Source organism: Carlito syrichta, unplaced genomic scaffold, assembly GCF_000164805.1.
Source record: "Carlito syrichta isolate Samal-C Ts95f unplaced genomic scaffold, Tarsius_syrichta-2.0.1 Scaffold309094, whole genome shotgun sequence".
NCBI classification, from domain to species: Eukaryota; Metazoa; Chordata; class Mammalia; order Primates; family Tarsiidae; genus Carlito; species Carlito syrichta.
The window spans coordinates 91,878-100,633 of record NW_007253190.1 but is presented as its reverse complement, the minus strand read 5'-3'; the positions used below and the strand labels follow the sequence as shown (position 1 = coordinate 100,633).

The following is an 8,756-nucleotide window of genomic DNA, read 5'->3' as shown; positions in this document are numbered from 1 at the left end:
TTTTTAAACTTCTATTTCCTGGTAGACTTGTTAGTCAGCTCTTGTTCCCGAAAGCAGTTTCCCCTAGGGCTAAGATTAGAAACTAAATTGCCATAATAGTTTTATCACCCTGCCCCTAGCCAGGCAGAACGTTTTCTTTTGTTTCGTTAAATACCGAAACTCTGTTTGCTTCAGCCCATGGCCACCGTGATGGCGGCCATGCATTTCCTTGTTCAAGAGTGTGACAGCTACTATTTGATTTTTAGAGTAGACTTGTTAGGATAAAATATATACATATACACTCATAGTTGCATTTACATTTTATAGTATATTTGAGTAAATTTATGCTTGCTGTTTTGTTTCCTTTTGCTACATTATTCAAATATAATAGTTACTATACGATTTATAAAAGAATTAATGATGAGGTATTAGCTTAATAAGATATAGCATAGTATTAAAGTCAAATCACTAGATCATATAAGAATTAAAGTTTAGACATATGAAACATATGAATTATAGTAAAGTTTGGTAGTTTAAGAATAAGTTTTAACTGAGTTATAAGGCATTACGTTAAATCATAATAGGTTAATAGTATAACTAACAGTTAAGTCATTTAAGTAAACTTATAGATTATAGTATAGTGTTAAGTTGATAATATTAATCATTAAAAAGTATTAGGAGTCAGTGAACTTGGATTGAACCTAGAGTTAACTTAGAAAGTTTTTTGTATTAATCAGGGTTTAGAACAAAGAGTATAATACGAATGATTTATTGAACATTATGGAAAACACTTTGAACAATCTGTATTGAAATTGTGCACCTGTGACCTTAATGTGGGTTTTGTGAAGCACGACAGGCATCATGGAGTTCGAGCTGTCTGCTTGGAGCTTGCGGGTCTTGTGGTGGTCTTGTGATGCATAGTTTGTAAAGCGTGATATGCATGGAATCTGTATGCCCCCAGCAAGTGATTATCACATTGCTGGAGGGTATAGAAAATGGTATATAAATTGGAAGGAGTCTGAATAAAATTTGGCTTCAGTCCTGATCAGACTGTTCCCAGAAGAACTGCCTCCGAGTGGTCTCTTCTCGCCATCCAGATTCTCCAGTGAGGGTCCTAACCCACTCTCGGTCGGGGCGGGTCTCCGACAGCCCAGCAGGAGAGGCTGCGGTAGCCGGGAGCGGCCACTGCACTCCAGTCTAGGCGACCGAGTGAGACTCCAACTCAAAAATAAATAAATAAATAAAAATAAAAAATAAAATCATAAAAGAATTCAGCTAAATGAAGGATTATAGAAGTGAAATATCTACAATTTGTAGCTCCTAATGCAATATTGGATCTAGGCAATGATATCAATGGCTGCTAACATCACAAGCAGAGAGATAACCAGGCAAAACTACAAGCCTCAGTGTGAAAGCACAGACCACCATCATCAAGAAATTTTGCAGGCTAGGTGTGGTGGTTCATGCCTATAATCCCAGCACTTTGGGAGGTCGAGGTGAGAGGACTGCCTGAGCCCACGGGTTCAAGATCACCTGGGCAAACTTGGCAAGACCTCATCTCTACAATAAATCAAAAAATTAGCTGGGTGCAGTGGCTTGCGTCTGTAGTTCCAGCTACTTTGAAGGCTGAGGCGGAAGGATTGCCTGAACCTAGCAGGTCGAGGCTGTGGTGGCTGTGAGCATGCCACTGCATTCCAGCCTGGGCGAGAGCGAGACTCCAACTCAAAAAAAAAAAAAAAAAAAATCAAGTAGAGTGAAGAGTGGAAGAAATATAATTAAAACCAAAATGGGGCCAGGCTCGGTGTCTCAGTCTGTAATCCCAGCACTTTGGGAGGCTGAGGTGAGTAGACTGCCTGAGCCTGTGAGTTCAAGACCCACCTAGGCAACTTGTCAAGACCTCATCTCTATAATAAATAAAAAAAATTAGTCAGGTGTGGTAGCGCATGCCTGTAGTTCAGGCTACTTGGAAGGCTGAGGCAGAAGAAATGCCGGAGCCCAGCAGGTGGAGGCTGCGGTGGCCGGGAGTGTGCCACTGCACTTCAGGCTGGGCGACAGAATGAGACTCCAATTCAAAACAACAACAAAAAAACCCCCAAAATGGCCATGACTTGATAATTATTGAGCTGGATAATGAGTATGCATGAGAGTATATTATTCTCTCCATTTCTGTATATATTTGAAATGTTTAGTAATAAAAATTGGAATTTAAAAAATCTACCTTAAAAAATATATCTAGAGTGCTATATACCATTTCATTAGCTTTGTTAAAAGGTGGTCATTTTGCTCTATTAGAAAATGACTCTTAGCCGGGCTTGGTGGCTCAGCCTGTAATCCCACGCCTTGGGAGGCTGAGATGAGTGGATTGCCTGAGCCTGCGGGTTCAAGATCCACCTGGGCAACTTGGTGAGACCTCATCTCTACAATAAATCAAAAATCAGCCAGGCGTGGTAGCACGCACCTGTAGTTCCAACTACTTGGAAGGCTGAGGCGGAAGGATCGCCGGAGCCCAGCATGTCAAGGCTGCGGTGTCCAGGAGCAGCCACTGCACTCCAGTCTGAGCGAAAGAGTGAGACTCCAACTCCAAAAAAAAAAAAAAAAAGAACTCTTAATAATCTAAAAATGGCAGCAATTCTAAAGACTTGAATTCTCAGTGAAATATAATGTGCCTCTTACTCTCCAAATTATACATTTAAAGGTGTGAAAAGTATTGTGAATTCCCATTTAAAATGACGTATATAAGAAAATTTATTATGTCTAGGATAAAGGTAAATCTAGAAAAGAGACAATGAAAAGAGCTTCATAAGACATTTGGTTGATTAATGGCTTGAAGGCAATGTTGGCAAAGAAAATTTTTTGTAGTACAGAACACAGAACTGCTATGTGAAGTTGACATAGACAATAGTTATGAACAGCCAATTACACAACTGAAGTTAACAGTTGTCAAAATTCAAATAAGGAAATAAATCAAGGTCTTTCTATCTAATCTGGGGAGTCTGGGGTTATGTAAGTAAGGTAAATACAACCAAACAGATAGAGAAAAGTATATATATGCATTCAATTCAAATTTAAGAAATGTTTACACTTTAACTCCTTTGCTTTTCTCTTTATTTGAGAAATAGGGCATTATAGGTTCATTTGAATACTATTTCACTTAAAAATATTGAATGACATTCCTTAAATATAACTAAAGTTGCTAAAAAAATTAAAGTGTGTATTTATTCAATACCTAGTGTAGATCAGGCATGAAAGATTCTAGGTGCTTGGGATATATACTAAACAAAATAGCTTTCTGCGCTACCCGCAGAGGGGTCCATACGGCGTTGTTCTCAATTCCCATCGTAACTTAAAGGGAAACTTTCACAATGTCCGGAACCCTTGACGTCCTGCAAATGAAGGAGGAGGATATCCTCAAATTCCTTGCAGCAAGCACCCACTTAGGTGGCACCAACCTTGACTTCCAAATGGAACAGTACATCTATAAAAGGAAGAGTGATGGCATCTACATTATAAATCTGAAGAGGACCTGGGAGAAGCTTCTGCTTGCAGCTCGTGCCATTGTTGCCACTGAAAACCCTGCTGATGTCAGTGTCATATCTTCCAGGAATACTGGCCAGCGGGCTGTGCTGAAGTTTGTTGCTGCCACTGGAGCCACTCCTATGGCTGGTCGCTTCACTCCTGGAACCTTCACCAACCAGATCCAGGCAGCCTTCTGGGAGCCCCGTCTGCTGGTGGTTACTGATCCCAGGGCTGACCACCAGCCTCTCACAGAGGCATCTTATGTTAACCTGCCCACCATTGCTCTGTGTAACACAGACTCTCCTCTGCACTATGTGGACATTGCCATCCCATGCAACAATAAGGAAGCTCACTCAGTGGGCCTGATGTGGTGGATGCTGGCTTGGGAAGTTCTGTGCATGCGTGGCACCATCTCCTGTGAACACCCGTGGGAGGTTATGCCTGATCTCTATTTCTACAGAGATCCTGAAGAGATTGAAAAGGAAGAGCAGGCTGCTGCTGAAAAAGCTGTGACCAAAGAAGAATTTCAGGGTGAATGGACTGCTCCAGCTCCTGAGTCCACTGCTAGAGTTCACTGCTATTCGGCCTGAGGTTGTAGACTGGTCTGAAGGTGTGCAGGTGCCTTCTGTGCCAATTCAGCAGTTTCCTACTGAAGACGAGTGCTCAGCCTGCCACAGAAGACTGCTCTGCAGCTCCCACTGCTCAGTCCACTGAATGGGTAGGGACAACCACTGAGTGGTCTTAACCTCTTAAGCAACACAGGCTCTTAAGCAACATGGAAATAAGGTTGGCGGAAAATAAACCTGTTTCTAAGAAAAAACAACAACAACAACAACTACAACAACAAAAAACAAAATAGACAACAATCCCAGTCCATGTGGAAATAACAAACTGGTGGGGCTGTTTGTTTTTCAATTGACAGTTCCCCAACATTATTTTCAGTTAATTCAAAATAATCCCCTTAATAATAATTTATATATCAAATAGCTAAAAGAGTGGATTTTTTAATCTTTTTTTTTATTTTTTGAGTCAAAGTCTCACTGTCACCTAGTTGGAGTGCAGTGGCACGCTCACGGCCACCACCACAAACTCAGCCAGCTGAACTCAGGTGATCCTTCACTTCAGCCTTCCAAGTAGCTGGAACTACAGGTGTGCGCCACCACATCTGGCTAATTTTTTATTTTATCATAGAGATGTGGTCTCACCAAGTTGCCCAAGTTGGTCTTGAACCCATGGGCTCAGCAATCCTCTCACCTCAGCCTCCCAAAGTGCTAGGATTATAGGTATGAGCCACTGCGCCCAGTCAAAGGACGGAATTGATCAGAAGACTGACTTTTATAAAACATTCACTAACAGGAAAATCCAGGCAAAATAGATTTCTTAGGCTACTAAGAATGTAGTCTTTTAAATGTTTACATTAGCCGGGTGCTCACAGCTATAATCCTAGCACTTTTGGAGCCAGAGGCAAGAGGATTGCCTCTGGAACCCAGGGGTTCCAGACCAGCCTGGACAACATGGAGAGACTTCATCTCTACAATTAAAAAAAAAAAGCCAGGCTCGGTGGCTCAGCCTGTAATCCCGCGCCTTTAGGAGGCTGAGGTAAGTAGACTGCCTGAGCCCATGGGTTCAAGACCAGCCTGGGCAGCGAGACCTCATCTCTACAATAAATCAAAAAATCAGCCGGGCATGGTAGCGCGTGCCTGTAGTTCCGGCTACTCGGAAGGCTGAGGCGGAAGGATCGCTGGAGCCCAGCAGGTGAGGTTGCGGTGGCCCGGAGCGGCCACTGCACTTCAGTCTGGGCAACCGAGTGAGACTCCAACTCAAAAAAAATAAAAATAAAAATAAAAAAACTAGCCAGGAGTGGTGGTGCGCACCACCACGCCCAGCTAATTCTTTGATTTACTGTAAAGACCTGTAGTTCCAGCTACTTGGAAGGCTGAGATGGAAGGATTGCCTTAGCCTAGCAGGTAGAGGCTGTGGTGGCCGTAAGCATACCACTGCACTCCAGCTTGGGCGACAGGGTGAAATGCCAACTCAAAAAAAAAAAATTAATTTGTTTTAAATGGCATGTTACAAATTTTACTTATCTTTATAAACATATATTCCAGGCCACATTTTTTTCAGATTATGAATTTGTATCAAGATATTATACAACCAGGCATGCTACCTTTATACAGAAGCTTAAATTTCTTTTTCAAAATAAGGCCAGCCCAGGCACGGTGGCTCACATCTATAATCCCAGCACTTTGGGAGGCTGAGGTGAGAGGATTGCCTGAGCCCACAGGTTTGAGACCAGCCTGGGCAATTTGGAGAGACCTTATCGCTACAATAAATAAAAAAGTTAGCTGGGCATAGTGGCGCGTGCCTGTAGTTCCAGCTACTTAGAAGGTTGAGGTGGAGCCGGGTTCGGTGGCTCAGCCTGTAATCCCGCACCTTGGGAGGCTGAGGTGAGCGGACTGCCTGAGCCCGCAGGTTCAAGACCTGCCTGGGCAACTTGGTGACACATCATCTCTACAATAAATCAAAAATCAGCTGGGTGTGGTAGCGTGCGCCTGTAGTTCCAGCTACTTGGAAGGCTGAGGTGGAAGGATCACCGGAGCCCAGCAAGTCGAGGATGTGGTAGCCGGGAGCATGCCACTGCACTCCAGCCTGGGCGACACAGTGAGACTTCAACTAAAATAATAATAATAATAAATTTAAAAAATAAAATAAAAATAAGGCCATTCTTGGTGTTAAACACGAGAGCACAGAAACCAATGGATCACATTCCCACATGGGTTCCTTTTACTTAAATCTTCCATGGAATGTGATTAGGCCTCCAAGAGCAACGTATGATAGTATCAGAACCAAAAACCTTAAAAGACAATGTACTTGTATATTTTATGAACTCTGGTTTACTAAATACTAAGTGATAGAAAGGACACCTTTGTGAAAGTTTCTACTTAGCTGTAATCACAGTAATGAAGGAAATACAGTTTTTCTAGAAAAAAAAATTGTTAATGGGACAGTTATGTATTCCCAAGGACAAAAGTGCCAGTGACAACAATAATTTAAAGAAGAAAATCCTAGGGGAAAGGTGAAATTTAGGCATAGACTGACAAGGCAAGGTCACTGAGTCAGCCATCCTTTGACACTAAGATATCCTCATTAGAGCTCTATACTGAAATGTCATTCTACCCTGCAAAGTCCATCTTAAATACAACCTCCTTTGAAAACCTTCCATGATCCTCCAACAGATGTGAATACAGAATTACTAACACTATCAGAGCTCAATTGGGTACTCTTTTTTTTTTTTTTTTTTAGTTGGAGTCTCACTCTGTCGCCCAGACTGGAGTGCAGTGGATGCTCCCGGCCACCACAGCCTCAACCTGCTGGGCTCCGCCGATCCTTCCGCCTCAGTCTTCCAAGTAGCCGGAATTACAGGCATTGCGCTACCACGCCCGGCTGATTTTTTGATTTATTGTAGATATGAGGTCTCGCTGCCCAGGCGGGTCTCGAACCCGCAGGCTCAGGCAATTCACTCACCTCAGCCTCCCAAAGGCGCGGGATTACAGGCCTGGCTTCAATTGGGTACTCTTAAATGTGCCCTACCTTCACCGCCTCAGCTCTAGTCCCAACAACCATCATCTCTAGGTAATATCCTCATTTCCATCCAGTTCAGTTTTTTTTTTTTTTTTTTTTTTTTAAGTTGGAGTCTCACTTTATCGCCCAGACCGAAGGGCAGTGGCACGCTCCCGGCCACTGCTGTCTCGACCTGCTGGGCTCCGGTGATCCTTGCGCCTCAGCCTTCCAAGTAGCTGGAACTACAGGTGCGCACTGCCATGCCCGGCTAATTTTTTTGATTTATTGTAGAGATGAGGTCTCGCCAAGTTGCCCAGGTGGGTCACAAACCCATGGGCTCAGGCAGTTCACTCACCTCAGCCTCCCAAAGCGCGGGATTACAGGCTGAGCCACAGAGCCGGACTCATCCAGTCTGGTTTTGACACAGTAGTCTGGGTGACCTTTCTGAAATGTAAATCTGATTGTAGGATTTCCCTGCTTTAAACCTTTTAGTGATTTGCCATTGCTCTTAGAAAAAGGTCCAAATCCTTTGGGTACTATCAGGAGAGTTCATTGTACTGCTCTCTCCCTGTTTTTCAGTGGTTTGAAAATTTCTCTGTAAACATTAAAATAGAGAGAGAAAGAAAACACAGGTCCGAAATCCTTACCATTGCTTAAAGCCCTGCATCATCTCTCTATATCACAGCCCCCTTTTGCCTTCCATACACCCTGCAGAAGTTCCTGCAATGATCATCCTCCTTAGCCTCTGTGCAATGTTTCCTTTGCCCAAATCTTTCTTCTCTCTTTTGGGAGTCACTTTCTTCTAATTCCTGTCTACCCTGATCTCAGCTCAAAGGTTACTTTCCTTGGAAAAACCTTACCTGATATTGCCAACTGGGATAAGCCCCCATTCCATTCTCTCACAAACTGTACATTCCTCCTTTTTAGCTTCTATACTGGCTTACTGGCATTTATTGTGTGATTGTTTAATATCTGCTTCGTCCAAGGACACTATATAGTCTGAGAATGCAGAGTCTACAATTGTCACCATCATATCCTTAATATTCAGCACATAGTAAGTACTAAACATTTTTTGAATGATAAAATATTAAAGTGTGTACTAAGTAATTAATATTAAATATTATTAGGCCAGGTGTGGTGACTCATGCCTGTAATCCCAGCACCTTGGAAGGCGGAGTCAGGATTGCTTGAGCCTAGGAGTTTGAGACCAGCCTAGGTAACACAGCAAGACTTCATCTCTACAAAAAATCAAAAAGTTAGCTCGGGTCGGGTGTGGTGGTTCATGTCTGTAATCCCAGCACTTTGGGAGGCCAAGGCGAGAGGACTGAGTCCAGGGGTTCGAGATCAGCCTGGGCAACTTGGTGAGACTTCGTCTCTACAATAAATTAAACAAAATTAGTTGGGTGTGGTGGCACACACCTGTGGTTCCAGCTACTTGGAAGGTTGAGGTGGAAGGACCACTGAGCCCAGAAGGTCGAAGGTGCGGTGGCCACGAGCATGCCACTGCACTCCAGCCTGGGCAAGACTGAGACTCCTATTCAAAACAAAACAAAAAAAGTTAGTCGTGAGTGGTGGCATGCACCTGTAGTCCCAGCTACTCGGGAGGCTGAAGCGGGAGGGAAGATCACCTCAGCCCAGGAGGTGGAAGCTGTGGTGAGCTGTGATCATGCCACTGCACTTCAGCCTGGGCAACAGAATGA

At 43.4% G+C, this 8,756-nt stretch overlaps 1 pseudogene across 1 annotated transcript; it reads left to right on the top strand.

Moving 5' to 3' along the window:
• The first annotated feature begins 3,271 nt into the window (after positions 1 to 3,271).
• On the top strand, positions 3,272 to 4,307 carry LOC103269165 (annotated as a pseudogene). The gene has a single exon (XR_002482454.1). The product of XR_002482454.1 is annotated as a 40S ribosomal protein SA pseudogene (transcript).
• The last annotated feature ends 4,449 nt before the right edge of the window (positions 4,308 to 8,756 follow it).